Here is a 15861-nt window from a genome sequence, read left to right on the forward strand (position 1 = left end):
CAGTCAACGTTTCTCCAAGCTAAAGAGCCCCAAGCGTTTCAACCTTTCTTCATAGGGAAAGTGTTCCAACCCTTTAATCATTCTGGTTGCCTTTTTCTGGATTTTTTCCAATGCTATAATATCCTTTTTGAGGTGCAATGACCAGAATTGCACACAGTATTCCAAATGAGACCGCACCAGCGATTTATACAGGGGCATTATGATACTGGCTGATTTGTTTTCAATTCTCTTCCTAATAATTCTCAGCATGGCCTTGGCTTTTATATTGCAATCGCACACTGTCTTGACATTTTCAGTGAGTTATCTACCATGACTCCAAAATATCTCTCTTGGTCAGTCTCTGCCAGTTCACACCCCATCAACTTGTATTTGTAGCTGGGATTCTTGGCCCCAATGTGCATTACTTTGCACTTGGCCCATGGGCTGCATACATCCCAAACAGGGTTCTTATCTGGCCCTTGAGCAACTGGCTGGTTCCTGTTTCCTTCTCTAGTTCTGCTTCTGCTGCATCACAGCCTGCTTTGCCAAACTCTCTCAGTTGCACAGGAGGGACAGATAGGCAAGCCTCTGTTCTCTGGATTGGCTGAGGCTCTTCCCCCCAAAAGTGTGTTTTTTGTTGGGCTCGTTATACTGTGGCTTTCCTACAACTGGTTTGTCTACCCCTTTTCAGAATATTCATGCTCTCATGATCCAGTCATTCTCAGTAGGAAAGCAATGTTTAGATGAGGAATAACAACAAGCCAGTGAGGTAGATTAGGCTGAGAGTGTGTGTCCAAACCAAGTTCACCCAGCACATTTCCTTTGTAGACTAGGGATTCTGAAGCTAGGCTTCCCATATAGCAAGCTCATACTGACCACTATACATGGCTGTCTCTCTATTCCTGCACTGCCTTGCAGAAGAGTTGCAGTTATTTTTATGGGAAAACTATAGTTTTGTAGACAACACATAGTCCTTACTCTGTCATGATGCCTTCACATGTTCTTGACCAGCATACAAAGCAATTTATGTACAAAAGTTCACAATGCCTAGCCATTTCATGTTTTCCCCTGGATCCTAGGCTCAGAACACTGAGCATGAGATTTCTGTAATGAATGTCAATAAATCAAAAGTAGTTTTGAAGCTTACAGATATGCACCACAGATACACACAGTATACTCAGGATTGCTACAACACAGACAATTTGATGTAAGTAATACAGAACAAGAGATGCCAAGTTATTAGAGACTGTTAAAAAATAAAATATTGCAAGAGTGCTAATGTTTTAAGCATGTTTTCATTTTAAGTAAAAAAAAATTGTGTTTGTCTGTGTCCTTTATAAAGTTTATATCTTCACTACCTGACATTACATTTTATGACACACATGGCCCAGCCCAACAAGGTCTCATTTATGTCAGATCCAGCCCTCACAGCAAATGTGTTTGACACCCCTGCCCTTACCCATTGACCCTAATGTAGCAACACTTAACAGTATTCACAAAGCTCACTAGCTTTTCCTGTCCAGTGCTTAGAAGGTCATCAAGAACCATTAACATCTATAGTTCACCTCAGGTAAACCCATCAAGTTTCTCCCAAATCATGTCCACTTTAGAAAACATCATATGTTTTTATCTTTCAAATCTTTATGTCCAACTCAGAAATGCCTATTAAGTTATTGTTTTTCTGGCACACATGTCATACTTGCCAAAGGGCACATTTTGGCCTATAAATTATGGCATCTTGCTCCTTAGAAGTATGTGTGTTCCTGACATCAACAGCATATACCTCTGCTTTGTGGGTTTCTTCTCTTCCTGTGAAATGCTGGCCATTTTGTTGCTGTTTCTGTGGACCTCTATAAGATCCAGTAATTGTAGCCCTTTTCCCTTCAACTATTCCTGTTCCTCTTTGATTACATCTTAGTTAGCCTTATATGTGTTTAAGTGCGTTTGTGTGCACATTGTTTGAGTGTGTTTGTGTGCACATTATTTGAAAGTTCACTTAAAGGGGGAAAATTCTGGTATACAGTGGTAGAGAATCTCAGTTACAGTGGTGGAAAATCTCAGTCTTGTACTCAGGCCTTACAAGTGTAGAATTCCTTAACAGAGTTTCTTAGTAATACTATTGAGTATTGTATCATATTAACATGCATGGGTGCATGAATGCATGTATCTATCCATCGTCTGTTTTCTAAATATTTAAAGTAGATAACAATACATACACATCAGTGAAAACACACCAGCTATAGGGAAAGGCAAAACAGAGCTTAATAAGCCTTTCTTCTGAATTTCTATTCCATTTTGGTATCCTTTCACATAGCTGCAGGGTGAAGTATGTAAAAAAGACTTTTAAAATGATAAAAGTGAACCAGTAAACAATAAAGCGACGTCTGCAACCACATGGACTCTTTTATAGCATCTGAGAGTTTACTATCAGACACACAAGCAATTAAATAAGAAATGCTGCACTTCACATGGATACTCCCAACAGCTGTTGTAGAAACATTCACTGATGCACAGATATTCCTCTCTAATCCCTTGCCTAAGCCTTGCAACGACAATGAGCTTTGTGGAGTCAGCACAAATCAATGTATCTCATTTAATTAATGCTAAAGGGGAAAATAATCTCACACTAATAAGGCAGCAGACAACCCATCCTGGACTGGTTGACTGTGCCTGAGGTCTTAAAAATAAACTGACATGAATTAAGAAGTGCATTACGACCTACATAAAAATGTTTAACTTGCTCTGCTGTATCATAATGCTGACCAAGACAAGAATTACAAGAGAAAGGGATTATAATCCTCAATGGCACTTTTATATAGTTCTGGTCTGAATTATAGTAGCAAAGGGGGTTCTGCCATCAATAGCTACCAAAAAAACAACAATGACAATGGGCCTTTTTGAGTTCACATCCTGTGCTAGAGGTATCTATATTTGTATATACAGTAATGGCACTGGCAACATGGGAAGGGGAGAAGAGAACTGCTGGTAAATACAGTTAAAGCTTGGTTATTTGGCATTTGACTTATCCAGAATGTCCAGTTAATTAACATCTCTCTGCCCTCTCAGCTACCATACCCCTGCATCTTCAGGCACACACCCCACACCCACACACCCCTCTCCCATCACCCAGCAAGGAAGTCATTACTGCCAAATGATGCCATCATCTGGTGCCTCGTTCTCACTCAGCTTGACCCAAGCTGTTGCAAGGCCACCTTTGTCTGCTTCCTGGGTTGGATGGCTCTTTGTTTCAGGGACAAGGGGATGGGTCCTGCCAAGTACAGGGCCTGTCACTGTGGCATTCCAAAGGGGGTGAGGTTGGATTGCTATGGACTCCCCTGGATGTGAGAAGGAGACAGAGAACAACCTTGAATATCCAGTACATTTGATTAACTGGCAACTTCTATATGGTGTCTCCTCATTCAAACACACTTCTGGACCCAGAATGAAAGTTATACAATCATTATTTCTTTGTACCTTGGCTCCCAGATGTGTGGCTTCTTTGAAATTTCATTTAGAAGTGGATATGACAAAGTTAGCAACAGACTTGGTTCACTGTCATAAAATTTAGAGTATTTTTGCTGCTGTCAGATTCTCTTCACTCATTATTGGGATTAATAATATTCAGATTCTTTGGTTAGTACATGTAGTCAGCAAGTAGATACCAAGATTTGTGATCAGGGTCATTCAATTTCAAGTTTGCTGTCTTAGGATTTAAAAGAGTTTAAGCCTTGGTGAAAGGTTTGCTGAAAACACTGGACTAGCAACATGTCACATCAGATGCTAACTGCATTTTATGTTGCCACCTTTTTTCCTTGGCTCCTTTTAATGCCTTACCAATTGCTGACCTCTAATATCCCATAGTATCAAAGGGTGCACACATTTTGGTTCTAGGTGAATAAAATTTTACCATATTTTCTTTTCTTATGTAGACTGAGATTCTCTTTGATTATTTCTTTCCTTGTAACATTCCCTGCCTGTTTCTATGACTATCATTTATTTAATCTTCTATCTGGAAATGACAGATTTATTAGTTTGGCTATTGCGAAATTTATAAAAACAACACTTAACATTTGTGCAATTGTTGTTGACTCAAATTTACAGTAATTATCATAAAGGAGGTCTGTCCTCCCCTTGATTGAAAGCGATATTGGTTTGTTTTTCTCCTTTATGGATAATAATCCCATTTTAAATTGTATTCTAATATAGCTCCCCTTGAGTTTATATGACTGTTAACTTCTATAATCATGCAATTTTAATTGATTATTGTTTTGCCTATATATTTTAAATCATTTTCTCTTATGTGTCTAAAGGTCAGTGTGCTAAATGGACTTTCTTGAAGAAAGAAAAGGAAAACTGGCAACCCCCCTTTCCCATGAAGGCTAGATAATTTGTACCTTTTGACTTTTTCTATTTTGAATGTAATTCTTAATAAAACCTTTGAAAGACTTGCTGGGGTTCTTTGTACATCTTAGGCTCAGCGGGTGCCCAGCGGTTAAGTGGAGTGGACAGAAAAAAAGTCGAAAGGAGTGAAGGAGGTATGACAATCTGTTGCCCAATAAAGGGGCTCTGTGAAACACCCTTCCTGCTTCAGGGCTCACGTTTTCGTGATATGCTCATACTCTGACTATACATTCCAGTATTTTCCAAAATGTTGGTATCAGAAGTACATGGTTCACTTTCTGGGTTATAATGAGATGCATACTTCACTGCTATACTTCCACTCAATACTGCATTGTTCACTGGATGTATTATAAAGTTTTTATTTCATTGATTTCTAATTTAATTGTATCATTTAGTTTAATTGCATTGTTTATTGTATGTCTTATATGTCTTTAGTGCATTACTTTCAAAATTCTGTAATCCACTTTGAGTCTCAACGAGAGATGCAGGTGATAAATGAAGAAAATACAATAAAAAAACATGCATTTTCTTGATCAATTCTCACAACAGTGTGCAGGCACCCTCCTTGCAATGGTGAGACTATCCAATTAATATTGTCTCCTGGCATTGTTTTGCCCAGTTAATGTGTGTGTGTGTGTGTGTGTGAGAGAGAGAGAGAGAGAGAGAATGATTGTTGCCATGGGACTCCCCTTTCCAATGGGCAGAGTAGTGGAGTGATCTAATATGGTGGCTTCTGTTTTTTGAAGACACCCTTCTGCCTCTTGCACGTACATCATCACATAGTTTGTGAATACCTGAGCCTTGCCAATAAGATATGTCTTTTTAATGGGGTACCATGGGAGGGCCTCTAGGTTTCTCAGCATTCATTCCCTATCTTTATTATCATGCTACTGTTATAGAGAAAATGTCTAATTTACTAAGAAGTTACAGCATTCTTATCACCAGGTACAATTTACTAAGAAGTTACAGCATTCTTATCACCAGGTACTATGTATCGGATGTTTTAACTTTTCTCGTTGCTTTGCATTCTCAAAAGCATTTTAGATATGGATTGGCATTTGTTATCTTTATTTTACGTATTCAATACTTGTGATAAATATAGGTTAAGTGTCATCTGAAAAAGTCCTATCCAATAGAACTAAATTTTTTCAGTTTCAATGCTACCCCAAAAAAACTATCCATGTATTATTAATATTTTAAAGAACACAATGCCCACCAGTATGTGTTTAACTGAAATGACAAATTATGGACCAAAATGATTTTTTAACTGTGACTAAAATTATTTTTTCTAGTGTATTACCAAAAGAGAGAGAGAGAGAGATTGACAGGAATGGAGGCGATATATTATCTCTGGAATTCAGTTCCATGGCATTCTTAAACAACAGTTCTGGATAACCACTCACAGATGAGCAAACATAAAAATTGCTAAAGACGTTAAAGATTGATGAGAAACTAAAACATATATTGAATTGGCAGACTGTTTGTCTCTTTTGGGATACCCAGAATCATTGTTAGCCTTGATTGTATTTCATTTTACAGTTTTCTTCATGCACTGGAAAATTAAAAAGATAAAAACCGTATTGTTCTGAAAGCAAATTGGAAAATGTTATAAATTGCATGGAGGCAAGGAAACAACATAATGGAGAGCTGTGCATGGGCTAAAAATGTGAGAATTACCCATGAAAAACGCCTGCTAATTTGTCCGGGGAATGACAGGCCAATGCAAACTATCAATGAGGCATAAATATTCAACAGAACTTAAATGCATAAGCCTATGAGGTCACTTGTCTTCTGGAAGGTGCAAGAATGTTGCATCTTCAGTGCTTCTGGGTGCTTCATGTGATCTGTGCAAAAATGTGATGGGAAGCTGTGTCCTATTGGGAGATGGGCTCCGTACAATGTTTACCCATATCAAATGCATATTTTAAAAATGTTCCTAAGTTTCACTATAAGGACACCCTACAGTCATAATGTACAATGCAGCTCTGAGTCTCACTGTGAAGTTGCTGCTGGTACTGGACAATACATCAGACCAAGATAATGCTCTAGAATTTGTAAACTGAAAATCTGTTAATAAAAATCTGTTTTTAAAAAAAAAAAAAGAGAGATAATGCTCTAAAACAACTTCATGCAAAAGGAGCTTTGCGGGTTCAAGGAGGGTATTGGGGGAGGCTCTGGAAGGAATTAACACACACACGAACTGTTTGGTAAAAAAAAAACACGTGGCCACAGCTTATCTACATGTGGCCACGGCTTCAACGGAGCAATGGCCAGCTGTGGAGAAACGTCTATAGATTTCTAGCTCTTTCCTAGGCTCTGGAGTGCTCCCCCTCCTTTCTGAAGCAAACTGACATTTCCCACACAAACCAGCACATGATAGAGGCAGGGCAAGTGCTCCTTCCCTCAGTCCTCCTTTTGTTGCAATGAAGAAGAATTCCAAGGCAAAGGATCCCACAGCAGGGAAAGGAGAGAGGGATGTGTGCCTACACAGAAGACCACTCAACATACAACAGTTACAGGTAACTGCAACCATGTTTTCATTTTCGTGGCTTCTGTGTAGTCCCACATGGCAGAATAACAAGCTGACTTACTGAAGGGGGAGGGAAAAAAGATTGGTAGGACTTTAGGTTGGAAACTTAATCTGATCCATAGCACAATCTTATCCATGTGGAACTTGTAAAAGATGGAGAACAGCTGGGGGCTTCCAATTCCATCATCTTGAAAGCAGAAGTAATGGCTAACAGAAATACCATTTTAAATGACAGGAAAGACAGGTCACACATAGCCATGGGTTCAAAGGGTTTATACATTATACATTTGTTTATACATTAAACAGGAGAGGACATGGGATAGGCTCCATTGAGGAATAGGTGGAAGATCCGGCAAGTAAGTATTAAACAGACCTTTCATAAACCTTGTACACAATTTAGTGGAGAACAGTGGGTGACCATCCACACCATAATTGTAGGAAGAACTAGTCTCCAGGTGTACCTTTATGAAAGATACCAGAAGGCCAGAATCCTTAAGAGAAAACAAGTAATCAAATATAACATGTAATGGGCAGGATTCTGGTGCAAAACCCTTACTAACCAACCAGGCAAGAAACTTTTTCCTTTTATAGAGCAAGATTTTCACACAGAGGGCCTCTATGCCAAGGAGAGGACCCTGGTGACCCTATCAGACCATCTCATAGATCTCCTACCCCCCCATGCTATGATGCAGGAGAACACCTACATGTAACAAGTCCTCCACTGTAGGAAAAAACCTGTAGCTCTCTGTGAGGGACTAGTCAGGGTCAGCTTGGGTGGGTGACCAGTATAAATGTTTCCTGTCACCTCCACCCGGTACCTAAGGCACACACACTGAAATCCTGTTAGAAAATAAACTAGGCATCAAACATTTTCAAATTTAAAACCAAAAGATAGTCTTATTGGGATACAAAAGGCAAGGGTGGGAGTAAATTAATATTAATTGGTTTGATTATGAACAAATCAGTTGGCAGGCAGGCGGTTAACTTAACCAAACAATATCTGGGGATTGACAGGCTGAATGAATATAAAAAAATATTGGCAGAAGATTTGTAAAGTTAACTAGATTCTTAACAGGCAGGCAGTGCTTACTTAGCACTACAGGAAAACTCTATGCAGAGATGGAATGCAGAGATTATCCCCTAAACCAGTGGCCCCCAACCTTTTTGGCCCCAGAGACCGGCCCCAGGCCAGGGCCACCCACCGCGGCCCCAGGGCCAGCAGGGTGGGGGCACCGAATTCAGCCTCCCCCTCAGTGCCTCCTCCTCCCCGCCCCTGCATGGCACCTCCTCCTCCCTCTGTTTGCACAAGTTTAAGGCTGGGGAAGGGGCAGTGAAGCCTCCTGGCTCTTTAAAGGCTGACCCCCCCACCAATAAGCTGATCGGTGGGGAAAACCGTGGCAGCAGTGTGAGTGACCCGCTGAAAAAGTTGCACTGCCCTTGCCTCCTCCCCACTTCCTTCCTGGGCATGGAAAAAAAGCTTTTTTTCCCCCTGTGGTGTGGTGTTGCCTGTAGCAATGTAGCAAAGCTCCAAAAGAGAACGAAGCTAACCCTCCAGAGTTCTGTATAATGATCTTGTTTCAGTTTCTCTTTTTCCTAGAGCCATGATTTTGGTTCGCTGTGGTTAACTTAAGGACTCATATTTTCATATCACCATTTCTCAAGACGATAGGAAATATGCGCACTTTTCCTGTGGTACTATCCCTTCTCAATCTACATCTTTTATAGGGTTATATCTGGATGTGAAGCTGGGCATCAAACACACTCAAATATCAATTTTGGAGGGGCTTCATGTGCAGTCCTGGAAAAGGGACCACCACCATAGTGGAGGCCATGTAGCCCAAAAGCCTTTGGATAGCCTTAGCAGATTGACATGTATTCTTTAGAAATCTGTGTACTCAAGACAAAGGGGCCATGGTTCTGTCCTCTAGGAGAAAGCGTCTAACTTCCTTGTTGAGGGAGAAACCAAAACAGGCTTCACCCACACACCCCTCTCAATATTAATCAGGCCCTGCAGCTTAGGAAAAGCCACCAGCCTGAGGATGAGGAATATAGAACTTAAAAGCACCAGCTCCAGTGGCTGAGGATGTGAGCATGCAATATCCAAGTCCAGGGACTTGGCCATGTGAACAAACTGTTCAGCATATAGGTACAAATCCTCAGTGGGCAAGATGGTACCTGGTTCACTGATCACCTCATTGGGGATAGTTCCAATGGGGTATTGGATCTGACTGGAGGTCAGAACCACCCTCTCAGAGTCCGGGCCTCCTTCTTCCTCTTCCAGCGTGTCCAGTGGAGGTTGGTGTTCTGCAGCGAACAACATGGAGGGACACGGTACACATTTTGAATCATGTCTTGGAATTGTGGCCAAGGGATTGAAAAGAACAAAGCTGCTGCTCCCAAGTAAGTTGTCCAGCCAATACATGGGTAAGGACATCGTCGGTTATGTGAAGAAGGGGCTCTATGGAGGGGGGCACCACTGAAAAGGCAAAACTCTGCCAACCACTTTTTCTTTGCTGGAGGCTGGATTAAATTTGGAGACAATGGTAAAATCTCAACAAACTCATCATCACTGGAGGAATAAAAGCTGGCTGCCAGAGTCAAAGATGGTGACAGGGTATGGGGCTGAGGCACCTTAGAAGCTGAGGCCTTGGAAGGTGAAGAGCAAAAAGATTATTTCTTAGACCTGGTCTTCAATTTCAACTTCCTAGGTGGTGGTTCTGATGAACCCAGTACTGGAACCAACTTCAGTGCTGAATGAACATCTGGTTCCTACACAGATTCTGAGGGCACTGACCCCACTGAAGGAGTTCAGACTCTAGCCTCCAGTTCCTTGACCCTCCAAATAGGCTGGTCTTTCTCTGACTACCCCAAGAGAAGAAAGCAGGAGAGATCTCACCCAACACTGGGGTAAAATTTGATGAGCTAGAGAAAAAAGGTCCTTTCTCTACAGCAGCAAAGGAAGGACTGAGGGAATGAGTGCTCACCTCACCTCCATCATGTGCCAGTTTGGGCAGGTAGCACCAGCTTGTGTCAGAAGGGAGGAGTAGCACTCCAAAGCCTAGGAAAGAGCAAGAAATCTACAGAATTTGCTCCATGGCTGGCCTGCGTATGCATGGTCCCAGTGTGCCTGCACAAGACAAACTAACATGAGTCTTAGATTGTTACCTACTGTTCATAGCCATTTGCGTGTCTCAGGGTATGCTAACTTCATAGCCTGAACAAAAGAAAGACAAAGATTCATTTTTCCTCCATTGATTTCTGCTTTTGTGTTAAGCAATTTGGATTTCCACAGACATATTATGATTTCCCTTCTGTCACCGAATGAGAGCAATTCCATAAGCCTGTTGCCCATGCTTTGGCGTTATTCTGTGTTGTTAATTTTCCAAGATAGTCATACAAAGAAATATTGTATCTATGAGTGAATGACAAAGGGACTCTCTTGCTTCCAGTGAACTCAAGGCCTTTCATTTGTTACATTCCACAATTACTAACTGGTTGCCTTTGACATGCTTATGAGCAGATATTTCTTATCTGAGATTTTTCAAGGATTTATAGCTCTGATTAACAGATTACTTAAAACAACCAAATCTCACATGGATTTTTGAAAACAGCAAGAACCCAACAGCTACAACTCATTAAAAACAGAGCCCAACATATTTTAGTAATGCAGAAGGGAGATATATAGTGGTGTATTAAGCAAGGATTGCACATTATTACTAATGGGTTGATGCCGCCAGACACAGCAACCTCAGGTCTTTACACCCCCATAACATTTATTAAGGTAAACTGCAGAACTGCAATCCCAAGCAGAATTGTACTATTCATGGACCTCACACATTTGTATCCATCACTACAAATTTTGCCATTTTATTTGATAGATTATAAACAGTATAATAAAAAAAGTTTAAAAATACAGTTGAGTGTTATCAAACACTAAAGAACTCAAGAAATTCTGAAAAAACATAGGGCGTTTTCGCACTGACCTTAATCGGCAGCGACGTCCCTCTTCACCGCGCAGGATCTGCGCGGATTTCGCACCAATTGCTGCGGAGCATCCGCAAGAGTCGCAAAGTCCCGCGGCTTTTGCGGCGCAAATGGAAACCGCCAAAACCCAGTTTCCATTTGCGCCGCAAAAGCCGCGGCGCTGTCGATTAAGGTCAGTGCGAAAATGCCCATAGTTTTCAGAGAGTGGAAAGCCACTTTTCAGGAATTCTCTAGCTTTCTTTTTCCAACTTTGTCCTGGAAGGTGGTCTGAACTACCCAACAGGTTTGGCCTTTAGGTCAGAGAGCCTATAAGGCCCCTCTCAGATTCTAGGTTTTGCACATGTGATGGCTGGATGTGGAATGATAAGCAATGTCAGCAATAATGAAACTTCAAGATTTTCATGAGCTGTAAAGGTACCAGTCATCTGAGAAGTGCTGTAAATTGTTATGAGTTCCTTGCCTTCGTCTGAGGTCCCTTTTCTTCTTCAGGCCCCACCTATTTCACAAACATCTTGCCCATGTAGCAATTTCTCTTCCTTTCCCACACTTTTTTTCAATTTCACACTTTTCAAGTGCTTTTTGCAGCTCCCTTCCCTCCCCCAATCACCAGTACTTCTCTACCAGCTGAGGACATCTGCAGAAGAAATCAGATTGCTTTTTCCACTGCCATCAGTTACTCCAGTCATAATAATAATAATAATAATAATAAAATTTTATTTATATCCCACCCTCCCCGCCGAAGCGGGCTCAGGGCGGCTAACAACATATTCATATAATTATACAAAGGTTTAAAATCACATTAGTCTTAAAAACATTCCAGTTTAAAACAAATACAATTGCAAATAGATTTTAGGTGGTAATTCTGTTCTTAAAAATAATGGTGATAGAAGTCACCTAACATCAGTCGCTCAGCCGGCAAAGGCCATCCTGAAAAAGGTGGTCTTGCAGGCCTTGCGGAACTGGTTAAGGCTCCGCAGGGCTCGCACTTCTTCCGGGAGCTGGTTCCATAGGTGTGGAGCTGCGATAGAGAAGGCCCGTGTGCGAGTGTTTTGTAGTTTTGCCTCCTTTGGTCCAGGGATAGACAGCTGGTTCTTCCCTGCTGACCTCAGTGCTCTCTGGGGTTCGTATGGGGAAAGACGGTCCCTCAAGTAGGCAGGTCCTCGGCCATATAGGGCTTTAAAGGTAATAACCAGCACTTTGTAACGAACCCGGTAAATAACTGGCAGCCAGTGCAGTCTGCGTAGCCCCGACTGTATGTGCTCCCATTTCGGGAGCCCCAATAACAGCCTAGCCGCCATGTTCTGCACCAGCTGCAACCTCCGGGTTTCGGCACAGAGGCAGCCCCATGTAGAGGGCATTACAGTAATCCAATCTTGAAGTGACCGTTGCATGGATCACTGTTGCTAGGTCCTGGTGCTCCAGGAAGGGAGCCAACTGCCTTGCCCGCTTCAGGTGAAAAAATGCCGACTTGGCAGTGGCTGCTATCTGGGCCTCCATTGATAATGAAGGCTCCGGTAGAACTCCCAAGCTCTTGACCCGGTGCGCCGCTTTCAGTGGCACACCGTCAAAAACCGGGAGAGGTATTTCTCTCCCTAGGGCACCGCAGCCCACGCAAAGGACCTCTGTCTTCATCGGGTTCAGCTTCAGCCCACTCAGCCTAAGCCAGGTTGCCACGGCCTGCAATGCCAGGTCCAGATTCCCTGGAACGCAGTCAGGCCGGCCATCCATTAGCAGATAGAGCTGGGTGTCATCTGCATATTGATGACACCTGAGCCCATACCTCCAGGCAATCTGGGCAAGGGGGCACATATAGATGTTAAATAGCATCGGGGAGAGAACTGCTCCCTGCGGCACCCCACAATCTAGTGTGTGCCTCTGGGACAGCTCACCCCCAATTGCCACCCTTTGTCCCCGTCCTTTGAGGAAGGAGGAAAGCCATTGTAGGGCTAGCCCCCTAACCCCTATGTCGGTGAGGCGGCAGGTCAGTAGCTGATGGTCGACCATATCGAATGCGGCAGACAGATCTAATAACATCAGCACCGCCACACCGCCTTGATTCAGATGCCGCTGGAGGTCATCTACTAAGGCGACCAGCACTGTCTCCGTCCCATGACCTGGGCGAAAGCCAGACTGGCAAGGGTCTAGGATGGAAGCATCATCCAGAAAACCCTGCAACTGCAACGCCACTGCCCTCTCAATAATTTTACCAAGAAACAGTAAATTAGAGACCGGTCGATAATTTGCCAATTCGGCTGGGTCTGCTGTGCTTTTTTTCAGGAGGGGGTGGACCATAGCCTCTTTCAAGGGTATTGGAAAGCGCCCCTCAGAGAGGGATCTATTTATGATGACCCGTAAAGGACATCTAAGCTCCTTTTGGCAAGGTTTAATCAGCCAAGAGGGGCAAGGGTCCAAATCACAAGTTGTTGGTCGTGCGGAAGAGAGGATTCCATCAACTTCCTACAGGCTGAGTGGGTTGAAGTGATCCAGAACGAAATCGGAAGACAGGCACGGAGCCTCAAGTTCCTGTACTATATCCAATGTGATAGGCAGGTCCTGGCGGAGCGACGTGATTTTATCTGCAAAATATTTGGCAAAAGCCTCACAGCCTATCTCTAATTCTCTCACATTTGGTCTACCTTGAGGCAGTGCAGTAAGATTTCCAATTATTCTAAACAATTGTGCTGGACACGAATTTGCAGAAACAATCCTGGCCACAAAGCTTTCTTCGCAGCCTTGACTGCCATCTCATAAGACCTCATAAACGTTCTGTAGGATGTTCTCGTCGCTTTGTCACGAGTATGTCACCACTGCCTCTCTAGTCGTCTGAGCCCTTGTTTCAGCTGGCGTAACTCCAAGGTGTACCATGGAGCCAGCCTCACACTGGGGCGCAGAGGACGTCAAGGTGCGATCTCGTTGATTGCCCTGGATAGCCGGTTTTGCCAGGCCTCCACCAGGTCATCAAGGGAATCGCCAGGCGGCCAGGGATCTCGCAGGGCCATTTGGAACCGTTCCGGGTCCATTAGGCTCCGCGGGCGAGTCAAAATAGGCTCTCCGCCCATACAGGGTTGAGGCGGTATCTCCATACGGGCCTTGAGGGCTAGGTGATCTGACCATGCTACCGTTTCTACCGCGATATCGTTCACCAAAATCCCATACGCAAAGATCAGGTCTAACGTGTGTCCAGCCTGATGCGTGGGTGTCGTAACAAATTGAGAGAGTCCTAGAGTCGCCATGGATGACACCAGACCCATCGCCTGATTGGAGGCCGTGTCATCAGCATGGACGTTGAAATCACCCAGGACCATAAGCCCTGGGTACTCCAATGCCCAGCCCGCCACTGCCTCCATCAGGGATGATAAGGCGCTGGCTGGTGCGTTAAGCAAACGGTACACCAGCCAGATCGCCAACCCCTCTCTGACAACCCACGCTAGACCAGCACATTCAATACCCTTGATCGTTGGGGCTGGGAGAGCCCGGAAGGAGTAACCCTCCCGTATGAATAACGCCACCCCTCCCCCCCCCGCCCGCTAGTCCGTGATTGATGAAAGACCGAGTAACCTGGAGGGGTCATCTGGGAGAGAGCCACCGTCTCTCCATCTCGCACCCAGGTCTCAGTCACGCAAGCCAGGTCCACGTCCTGCCGAAACAGGAACTCCCTAAGGGTTGAAGTCCTATTATTCACGGACCTGGAGTTGCATAACACCAATGACGGAGATGGGCACTTCCTCTTGGCCCCGCTACCTGTCACCATTGGGATGGGAAGTAGACTGGAAGGGGGCTGAGCACTGTTTTGTCTCCGCCTCCTTTCATTACACTTCTGTCTATTCCCACCATCATACCTTCCCCTCCCCAGGAGCACTGGAATCCCCTGGCTGAGCATCCACACCTATGCCCGGTATGATTTTACTAATCCCGGACAGTCTCCCCCCTCCCATCCAGTTTCTCAGTCTGCAGCTTGAGTTCCTGCCTCACCATCCGCTTCAACCCCCTTATTGTCTGACTCACTATATATTAAGTCAAATTAATTAATTTAAAAAACCCACCCTACTACTCCCTCGAATTGATTAGTCAAGTTAATTTATTAGTTTCCATTTCTAGCACATTAATAAATAATCCCCCTTATAATTCCCCAATTAATCTGCTAAAAATATAAATATATAAATATATCTATTCCAATATATAAATATATAGTAGCAAATCCAATTACTAATCAATCAGTTAAAATCTAATCAATTAATTAATGATATAATCCAATTAGTGATCAGCAGAGTCTTTAGTTCAGTGGAGTGGAAGACTAGGATATTGAGTTAAGGAGGTAGATAACACATATCGATCTTAAGATGTTGTTTTAAAGTGCAGTGCTTATAGATATTCCCAGTTTTTCTCAGACAGCGCTCTCAAAGTGCAGTGCAGTTCTCAAAGTGCAGTGCAGTTCGTAAGGTGCGGTGCAGTTCATATGAGCGTAACTTCCTCGAGGGCCTGATAGTACTCACAGCTTAGGCGACCCGGGGGGGGGGGGATGAGACCTCCCCTGTGTCCTCCCAGCTGTTCAATTAGCCCCTGTAGCCTCAGCCTGGAAATCACAGCCCCGTTGCACACTCTGGGCCTCCCCGTGTCACTCGAGGCCCGCACAGGCCTCCCAGTCAGGGAGTTGGGAGCTGCCAGCTCAGCCACGCCCAACCAGCAACCACCAGGTGGAAGGATGAGGGGGAGAGATGAAATTTGGAGGTGCCCTTTGAGACCAACGTCCCGGGACCAACTCCCTACTCCAACCGCTCACCGCACCCATGGTTCGGCAGCCTCCGGTCCCCACTGCACAGCACACTCGTCACATGCACTCTCGCCGCTCCACCACACCACACGGCTCCACACTCCCTTCCCCGGCGCCACCCGGACTCTCTCGCACGCCAGCCCAGGGCCGCGCCCCGCCTCCACTTCAGCATCGGCCCAGCCGGCAGTAGTGTTCC

The 15861-nt window shown here is 44.0% G+C and overlaps 1 protein-coding gene across 5 annotated transcripts in view; it reads right to left on the reverse strand.

The window, feature by feature from the left end:
• Positions 1–15861, reverse strand: part of LOC132590530 (thrombospondin type-1 domain-containing protein 7A-like) — a 190188-nt gene that overhangs the window by 63818 nt on the left and 110509 nt on the right. The window lies entirely within an intron of this gene.

Source organism: Heteronotia binoei, unplaced genomic scaffold (genome assembly GCF_032191835.1).
Source record: "Heteronotia binoei isolate CCM8104 ecotype False Entrance Well unplaced genomic scaffold, APGP_CSIRO_Hbin_v1 ptg000154l, whole genome shotgun sequence".
Taxonomy (NCBI): Eukaryota; Metazoa; Chordata; class Lepidosauria; order Squamata; family Gekkonidae; genus Heteronotia; species Heteronotia binoei.